Source organism: Carassius gibelio, chromosome B20 (assembly GCF_023724105.1).
Source record: "Carassius gibelio isolate Cgi1373 ecotype wild population from Czech Republic chromosome B20, carGib1.2-hapl.c, whole genome shotgun sequence".
In the NCBI taxonomy this organism is placed as follows: domain Eukaryota; kingdom Metazoa; phylum Chordata; class Actinopteri; order Cypriniformes; family Cyprinidae; genus Carassius; species Carassius gibelio.
Window position 1 is genome coordinate 11,081,849 of NC_068415.1, and position 9,709 is coordinate 11,091,557.

General features: G+C 42.2%; 1 protein-coding gene across 7 annotated transcripts in view; it reads right to left on the reverse strand.

The window, feature by feature from the left end:
* Window positions 1-4,259, reverse strand: part of LOC127984593 (myelin transcription factor 1-like protein) — a 53,210-nt gene extending 48,951 nt beyond the window's left edge. For 5 of the 7 annotated variants that reach the window (XM_052587307.1, XM_052587304.1, XM_052587305.1 and 2 more), the window contains exon 1: window positions 4,006-4,259. The gene's annotated coding sequence lies outside the window, so the exon portion shown is untranslated. Of the gene's footprint in view, window positions 1-2,174; window positions 2,417-4,005 lie in introns of all 7 variants that reach the window. The other 2 variants (XM_052587303.1, XM_052587308.1) reach the window with 2 other exon arrangements.
* Window positions 4,260-9,709: the final 5,450 nt, after the last annotated feature.

Below are 9,709 nucleotides of genomic sequence, written 5' to 3' on the forward strand. Positions count from 1 at the left end.
GGTTGGATATGTTTACACTGCATGCCTGCTGAACCTGAATCCTGGGATCTAAACTGGGCTGCCCCTGAATGTTTTATTCACCTCCACACAAACCTCTCATTCCCTGTGTTGGGCTGTCTCAGTCTTCCTTTCTTTCTCTCTCTCCCTCCCTCTCTCAACTCAACTAGGTCACAGCAGCATCTAATGTAGATCAGGGCTTCCCATGAAAATGGCAACAGAATAATCTAAAAGAGTGTTGTAGCCTTCATATACAATAACTTGATTTAATACGATGAACTCTCTTAAAAGAGTGACAGGTTTCCAGAGGAACAAATAACCTCTACACCTTGACCTATTTATATAAATAATCCACCTTTATTCATAATACAACTGTTGATTCAGAGCTACAGTAGACTTTCTCGGTGCCTACATCCGTCCTTCTATCTCTTCTGCACTGAATTCTGTTGGCCATTGTTCACAGAGATAATTTACTAGTGAAAAGTTGGAAAATGTAAAATTGGATTTCTGTTCTTAGAATGAAAGATGTTTTTCAATTCAAGCGCACTATTAGTAATGCTTATTTTCAAGCATTCGATATACTAATACTTTGCCATTCTCTGCTGCAGTCTGCGAAGGATAGGTGTTGATGCTTTAGTTTCATGAGTATTCAGAAAGCAAATATAAGAGACATGATATTTAAATTGGCGAACCATGGCGAAGAATTTGTTCTAAATTATTGCCTTTTATATTTGAATTTCTTTATTGTAAATTTGATTCTACTTTTATTTACATTTACCTCATACAATTACAAATTTGCATACACATTTTAAATGCGTGTGTTAGAAAATATCCTTATCAATATAATAACGTCATTGTTATGTCATCATCACAAACCACTGCAGAGTGAATCATATGCTCACTAGCACCAAATTCAGTGATTCAGCCAAAAATTAATTAATATTCATACAGTGAAAAAAAAAAGCAATTGAGATATTGTGGTTCTTCAGTCTTAATGAGCATGGCGTGAACACTGAATGGCCCGCTGGGTGTGTATGTGTGTGTCCATTCTCATCAGCCAATAAAAGCCTGTCTGTCAGACTGACAACATTCCTGTAGCACCACATGATTCAGCAAAACTCTGCCATTAATACCATCAGAGCTACTTAACCTTTCTGTAAACTTTTTGGTACTGAACACAGTAGATTATGAATGCATTATTAAACGGCTTGGTTAGTGTCATGCTATCACCAAGAAGCCCAGAAAGTTTCATTCCAGCTTGAAGTAACATCTGCTGGAACCAGAGGGGAATTGGAAAGGAGTTTGGCAGAGAATGGCATGAGTTTGACAGGTAGGCTGGAATGAGAAAATCTCACTCTTTTTGACAGCATAAGCACTGACTAGCACTATCTGTTGGTATAGGACTACATATAACAAAGAGAGCATTTACATACACAATCAAAATGCCAATTATGCTAAATAACCTGACAACCTCATAACACATATATTTTTGCATTATACATAACATTTCATTCATATTCAATGTACTGAGAAATATTGCCTGTTTACATTCTGACATCCGAAAAAGCTAAAAAAAAATTAAAATAAAAAAAAGCTAAAAAAAAGTCACCTAAACATGTTATCTGGTTTTTATAACAAGCTGATTTTTGAAAGCATTTTTTGTACACATTAACACACTCATTGTGCATTGTTAGCATTGCGATTGCATTATTATGACTAGAATGTGATTCCCGCACGGACAGCTCTGACATTCCAATGAACAAATCAGTGCATTGGTGGTACTGAAGTATCACTTCGAATTAAAACTAGTCAATAATTTCTCAAAACACAGACACAGTTGAAAAGCGACTGACAAATAAGCAAAACATACATGCATAAGTAAATGCGGTCAAGATAATGCGCATGTACATTAAATGCAATATCACATAAATTAAATCTATCCAATTTTGTTCTTGCCCAAGCTGTCTTTACCAATGATGCTATTTTTATCTGAGCCATTGCCGCACATCAGACAGAGTGGTTAGTGTTTGTGTATGGGGTGGATAAGAGGTGGTGGGGGTTGGTTGGCGACTCATTAAACCTGTACGATTGTGAAATGGGGAAGGTTTCGCTCTCTGTTTCCCTCTCCCTCGCCTTTTCTCACTGTCTTTTTCTTTCTCAGTGTGTAAATGGCTCACCGAAGCAAGGAAACCCTCTGGGGTCATGGAGCTTCTAGCCAGACAAATCACATCTTCTCCTGAGGACCCTTTCTTCTCCTCAAACCCAAGCTTACCCTCAGCCTGCTCGGGTTCTGATCCTAAACATGGCACTTTGCTGACAGGAATGCACACAAGTAAGGCTGCTTTTAATGAGTATTTCTCTACTGATCTAATGTCATCTCTTGTAGTTAGCCAGTTAGTTCTTCAAACCAAACCGGGAGCTAAAAGAAAAAAAAAGAACACAAAGAAGAAATGAAAAAAGCAGAAACGCAGTATATAAGTCACATTGCAAGTCTATATGTCACTGTCATATAAGCGTTTCTAAGAATTTTGCTATGTTAAGGTTAACTTAACAAGCAAGCATTGTTATCTAAAGAGTCATGAGATCATATACAGTATTCATAAGTGTGACAGCTCTCTCCTGAACTCCTGCTGAGACGTCGAACTGCTGATCCAGGATCAGAACCTCCCACTTGAACTTCTCCTGAGCTATTATTATGACTAGATATGACTGCTTTCTGATCAGTTGAAAAGGGCAAGTGTAACAACACCCCCAGTCAACAATATCACCCTTCATTGCATAAACATGTGTTCAGATGCTTGTACATATGAATAATGCACAAAGTCTTCTCTAAAACTACACCCCATCACTGATGCAGATATGCACTACTGTCTATCATTGTGTATGTAATTTGCACACCAGATAATCTACATTCATTTATATTGTGCATTTAGCTGGTGCTTTTATCTAAAGTGACTTAAAATCTATGCAAGATAGTTTCAAAGTGTTTTAATAAGTATCATTAGGAAATCTTACAACCAGCTAAGAATGATTCTTATTAGTTTAAAATTATACTTTAATTATTATATTTAATATTAATATTAGTTGGTTTCAAGATAATAACAATATATTCAAACTTTGTTTATTATCATAAACATTATGTTGAATTATTATATTTAAATAATAGAAACAATATTATAAAGTTTTGGTCTTTTAAAGTATTCATTTTTTGTATTGATTATATTTTTAATAATAATTGTCATAAAGTTAATCATTATAGATAACAAATAGCAGCTATAATAATAATAATAATAATCATCATTATTTGTTATGTTTTTAGTAAGGTTGTTGTTTGATATGATTATTATTATTATTAAACTGGATTAAAATATCATCAAACAACAGCATTACTAAAAACAAAAACATAATTATAATTTGTACAGTTTTTTGTACAAGCAACTCTTCTTTGTTCCACAGGTAAATCTACAAAAGCCCCATCCAGCAAAGCCCTGCTTGAAACTCATATTGAACTTCATAATCACTCAACTTTCGGAGTCACACAGTCATTCTCCTGAGGTGAAAATTTGTAAGACGCTTCCGTAATTCTGCTCCTAAACATGCACAATTAGCCAAAAGGGAAAAGCGTTCCAAATGACAATTTGCTTAAAAGTATTACATAAGAAAAAGCTGTCAGGTTTGGGTGAAAAATCCATTTTTTGGATGCTAATTATTGAGTGTCATGCGTATATGTAGTTTGGAACAACCACTAGTCGGACAGATAGCTATAGCATTGCTGTTCCAAAGGCAAAGAGGTAGCGGAGCTTACTTTGTCAGACAGCTACTCTGCAGCCCTGTGTGTTGGAATGCAAAAGTGATGTCTTCATGAACGGATTAGAATGTCTTCTCTCAAACACACACACGCAGACAAACATGCACACTCCTTGTTCATAAAGGCACATAGATTATGAGGCCACGACATGCCAGCATGGCAAAACAAGAAGAACAAGAAGTAAACAAAGTGAAACCTACTGAAATGGCGACACTGTCTTTCTCTCTCCCTCTCTCTGTCTCCTCACACACCGTAGGTCTGAACGTCTGCACCCGTCTTTCTTTTTTTCTCTTTAAAACGCTTTATTTGTCCCTCAAAGCACACTCTTTCACTTCTCTCCTCTGTTCTCCTGAGCTTTCTTTGTCTGAGCTCGGTATTCCGCCAGCACTTGGAGAGATGGAGGGAGAGAGAGTGGAGAAGCAGGGAACTGCAGCCGCTCTGGAGAGGCAGTGGAAAGAGCGGGAGAGTGAGAGAGAGAGGAAGGGAGGAAGGGAGAGACACAGACAGACAGGGAGGAGGGGAGTGAGAGAGTTGGAGCGTAGGGAGGGAACTGTGAGCAGAATGTGTGAGGCGGTAGAGAGAGAAGCGTGTGAGCAGGTCTCCAGAAGCGACGCGACACTGCAGCAGCAGCGAGTGCGGAGCATGCAGAGCCAGACTTACTCACCTCTTCTGACTGACAGAAAGACAAACAGACAGCATGGACCCTCAGCTTAGGAGACGCACAGGCTGCTGGGCCAAAAAACAAAAGGATGAAGGAATTGTATTGCAAAGTAAATAAATCTGGTCTGCCTGAAGCCAGAGAACAAAGGGCAGGCTGGAAATGTATAACCTTAATCAGTGTCTCCCATATTAATTCAGCCGTAGACAGTCTGTTTCTAGTCACTCCCTGTTCTGCTTTCCCCACAGACTACAGAGTCTACAAAGCCATATGAGCACGCTAACGTTTGCAGCAGTGTGGGTGTCTGTATTTGATATAGAATATGAATTATGTGCAAGTAAAATGTGCCTCATTGAAAATTAAGCAAACACTGTGGTATACAACGGCTACGTCTGCTTTAAATCCCTGCTGACAATGGCTTCATTTACGAACACTTTCAATAAAATCTCAATTGATTTAGCTGGGTTCTATTTTTAATCAAAAACCAAGACAAAAAGGATGAGCATGAAATTCCAGTTCTTTTTCAAAACCGCTGAACCACTTTGACAGGATTTTAAAAGCATTTTAGGACAACCAACATTGTTATGTCTCTCTTTTTGCAGAATCTGGAGATCCCTAAGTGCTGAAACATAAGCGGACAGCGCCTGGTGCTGAAACAAGGGGGAACACTGGACGGCTCCTGGTGCTGAAATGAGAAACATTCTGGACAGCTCTTGGTGCTGAAATAAAGCAGAGATTGCAGTTCATTTCTGATTTCTTCCCCCAGTCTCCTCTCTACCCATGAAAGCAAACCCCACAAAAACAAGGCAGCCTGGTTGCCTCTCGACGTTGTGGCGCATATAATGGCAGCTGTCTTGGAAATGCCTCCCTAATCACGTTAATAGGTTTAATCAGTGAATTAGCAGCAGGAAAATGTCAGAGTGGCCAACAGAAAATGGAGAAGCTAATTAATGGAAAAGGGAGAGTGTCTAAAATGCCAGTGCTGGGGACAGGCGTGGAGGGTGCTGTTTCTCGTGGGCATTGCTCGAGTGGGGACGCCGTGAAACGCAACCCTGTGACAATTATGCATACAGGAGCGGACTCCCATTAGACTAAATGTATATGTACTTGGCTGATATCCCAGAACCCATATCTGCGTTTTCAGTATTCATGAGCAAGGCTAACCATTGTGACTATGAATGCATGTAGCCAGATTTCTCTGTCTTTTTCTCAGATTTCTCTGACATGCGTCGTTCAATGTGCATGTGCCATAGTGGGTTTTCTTAGAATGGCCTACGCCTTGTCTGCCTGGAAAAACAGACCGATCGATAGACTCCAAACGCAGTCGTGAGCATACACACAAACTCGCACACACACGCACATTCAAATCACACCAATAACGAGGCTCTCATAGCCGCAGTGCTTGGAGGAGCCTGTCTGGACCCTCCAATCCAACAGATCTCGACGTTCTGCAGGAGATGGGATCAGAAATCAAATTCTTAATCCTAAACCAGATAACATAAAAAACACTACCCTAGGACCAGGAGAAACTGGCTTTGTGGTGGGAAATGAGGAGACAGGCGGAAGGAGGCAGAGGGAACGAGAGCAGCCTCTGCTACAGAGAGCAAGGGATTTGGGGGTGGAGGGGGGGGGGGGGTCGGGGTGGGTAGAGGGAGGAAAGAGCGGTAATTAAAGGAGAAAGGCATGGGAGGCTGGGAGGAGAGGAGACTGGAGGAGACATGTACACACGCACACACACATACACGCTAAGGGAAAGAGCTGAGGCAGCGAGGGAGAGGAACGGAGGGGTGCAGACATGTCTTCCCTAGTGGAAGAGACAAATGCATTGTGATAGGCTGGGAAGCCTCATAGGAGCTGATTTATTTCCACAGACGGTGTGTAGGGCTGTGACAAACTCATGCACAGACACACACATACACATGGGCCTACTCGCAGTGACTTAGATCAACACATGCATAAAAATACATATTATGAAGTATATGGGAAAACAACGCTTGGATAACGAATATAAATTATCGGAGGCGTGTAAAAACCGGTCTGTAACAAGGATGTAGATCTTCTATGGATGTGTTTTCACGATTCTTTCTCTTTCCTCTCACAGTCTCCTTCATCATTAATCTCTCTGTAGGTCTCTGCCTTGCTTTCTCGCTCTCTCTCCTCGCTCGCTGCCAAAATTTGCTGTTGCAGAAGCGACAGAACGCGACCTTCCGTTCAGGCTGCGCCAAACGAGGAGCGCTCATCAGCCATGCAAATGAGTGTGCATTCATTAGCGCTGACAGATGGCCTGCTGGAGAGATGATGATGGAGGAGAGAGGAGGGAGCGTTTCTCACACTCATTTGCTGCAGAGAGGTGGAGAGAAAGGGTAGAGTGTGTCGGAGGTGTGAGGGTTTGGCTGAGGAAGGGTGGTTCAGATCCATTCACCGAACTGCCATCATCAGCTTGGGTTCGGATACCATGTGACAGTGACAGGTGCTGGTCTTAGCATTCCATTGTATGTGTGTGTGTTCGGATATGTGTGTGAGTGTCTTCCTATGTCTGTTTCATCACCATATTGCGTTTTTCTTACGATTATAGCTTGCGTTGGCTCAATTCTACTGTGAATGGTATTGGAGAAAGCATATGAAGCTTTGTAAACAGGAAGTGAATGTTAGACAGAACAAATTGTCTTCTTTGTGGAAGTATGGAAAGTTTTTCTTTCAGTCTGTGTTGTTCTTATTTAAAGTGTACTGAATACATAAGTAAGAATACATAAGAATACATAAATGCACACCCACACACATATACATTATATGTAAGTAAATATACACGCATACAATATGTGTATATGTATAAATAGACACTGACATAATGTTAACGGCAGAAAAAAAAGGTAAGTTAACAGACAAACAGACGGATGGATGAAAGGACTGACAGACGGATGGATGGATGGATAAAGCAAAAGATAGACATGGATGCATGGATGGATGGAACGGTAGAGCGGTAAATGTATGGATGGGTCAATGGGTGGATGGATGGATAGGCAGAGCAATAGATAGACATGGATGGACGGGCAGAGCAATAGATAGAAATGAATGGATGAATGCATGGGTGGATGGATGGATGATGGATGGATGGTGTGGCGGGAGGTGCAAAGCTGCTGGTTTGTGAAGGGCAGGTAGTGTTCTGGAAGGAAGGGTCTTAAAGGGGCATAATTCGGTGGCCACGCATGCTCCTCTCTTCAGTCCAGTGGCAGAATCCTTCTCGTTAGCCATGGTGCTTGAAGGGACTACATGGCCCAGCATCCTGGCCTGATGGCTGTGTAACAGGTACGGCTCTCGACCATGGGCAGCTCACATCTCTTGCTGCACGGAAGTAATCTCTACGCACTCTTCCTGGACCCATGAGGGCACCAGTGTGCATGCATGGGAAAGAGACCGGTTTCCTGAGGAGAGGCCTGTTCGGTGTATAAACAGTGGTGGTGATGAGGCTCCATTTACTTCAGGTGTGCCTAATCACACGCCACCAGCCCTGGATGTTTATGTGCCCCTCCTCTCTCACACCCACTCCTGTCAGGAACCTGGTGGAGGGCGGCAATTAAGGGACGGGGTGATGACGATAACTGGGGGAGAGGCAGCCGACTCGCCACATACACCCCCCCATACCCCCCCCCCCAAGCAACACCCCCATCATCAGGCCGCTGCCCACACGGCAGGGATTTCTCTCCAGGCAATTCTCCCTATCACACCAAGAAACCGAGTTTTAGTCGACAGCCACAACCAACCACAGTAAATGAAAATAGAAGAGATGTCATTATGCCTTTTGAGGCTGGGAGGCTATCTCCGTCGTTTCTCCATCCCAGTCCAGGTTTTCATGAACTTGTGAGTGAGAGGGGATGACGTCACCAGCTTTTTCCCAACTGTGCTGTCTAGGCTCCACCTTGCCCACATTCTCCACCAATTAACAGAAAAATAACCAGAACAGGGAATAAAAGTGTCCAAAGGGGAAATTGTTAAAAATAATCAGGAGATCCTTGTCTTGCTGCAGAGTTTGGCAATGGCAGTTAGAAAGTAAGGGTCCAGTTGCCTTGCGGAAGGCGTGAAATTTTTTCATCATTCGCACAATGGGCAGAGCAACAGAAATGGGTGGATGGATGGATGGGTGGATGGAGAGATTGATAGACAGACATGGTTGAAAGAAATGGACATACAGATGGATAGATACAGTATATGAACAGACATAGATAGATAGCTAGATAGAATCATTATCATTTCTTATGTGTCATTTCATTTCTTCTGTAGTCAAATTAAGCTTTTTCTGTTTGCACTGAGTGGAGATTCCACATGCAAAAACATACACAACCTCTCATGCCTGCACTATTGCTCTGTTTTTTGTGCTACTGAACTTCACACATCAATCAAAGGTTTGGTGAAGATTAAGAACGAGGGAGCTGGAGAAGACAACACCTTTGTGTGTGAGAGATTATGTTGTGTGTGTGTACATGCCTCTGCTACCTTCCCGATCCAGGCGTGTTTGATGGCTATGGCGGTGTGACCTACTTTAACTGCCTGGCTTGAATAATGTATCTCACAGAGACGGAGAGAGAGAGAGAGAGAGAGAGAGAGAGAGAGAGAGAGAGAGAGAGAGAGAGAGAGAGAGAGAAGAGGGGGCTAAGAAGCGTGAGTGAGTAAAAAGAGTGTGAGAAAGAGGGAGAAAAGGAGTGCGAGAGAAAGCGAGAGAGAAAGAGAGAGAGAGGCAGAGAGAGAGAGAGAGAGAGATGGGAGCAAAGCAGTCATTCACACATCTCTGTCGATATGCCTCAGTGTCAACAAACAGTCTCCACCAGTGTGGAGTTAAAAGCAAAGCTGGAAAAAGCGAGAAAGAGAAAATGAGGCAGGGAGAGAAAGAAAGGGTGTTAGTTCAGGGTTCAGATATGAGAAGAAAGCCCATGCCTTTAACAGTCTGCAGTGCAGCCGCTTAGCTGGAGAGGAGGGGAGGGGGGCACAGATGGTTAGCAAGCATCCACACAAATGCTGCTTTATCCAGCACCTCCTTGTCACCTTTGTAACATGAATCCCTCTTTAAGTTATCTACTGAAAAGACCTGCAAAGACAAGTATGAATATCAAGGCTGGTCAAGCTATAGGACTGTCATAGTTATGCTGTTCGCTTTGTTGGTTAAGCAGGTCCACCAGCATTACCTCTGGTGAAGATGATTGACCAAGGCAGATCACAATCTCAGCCATCTTGTTGATATTTTTAAACGTTCT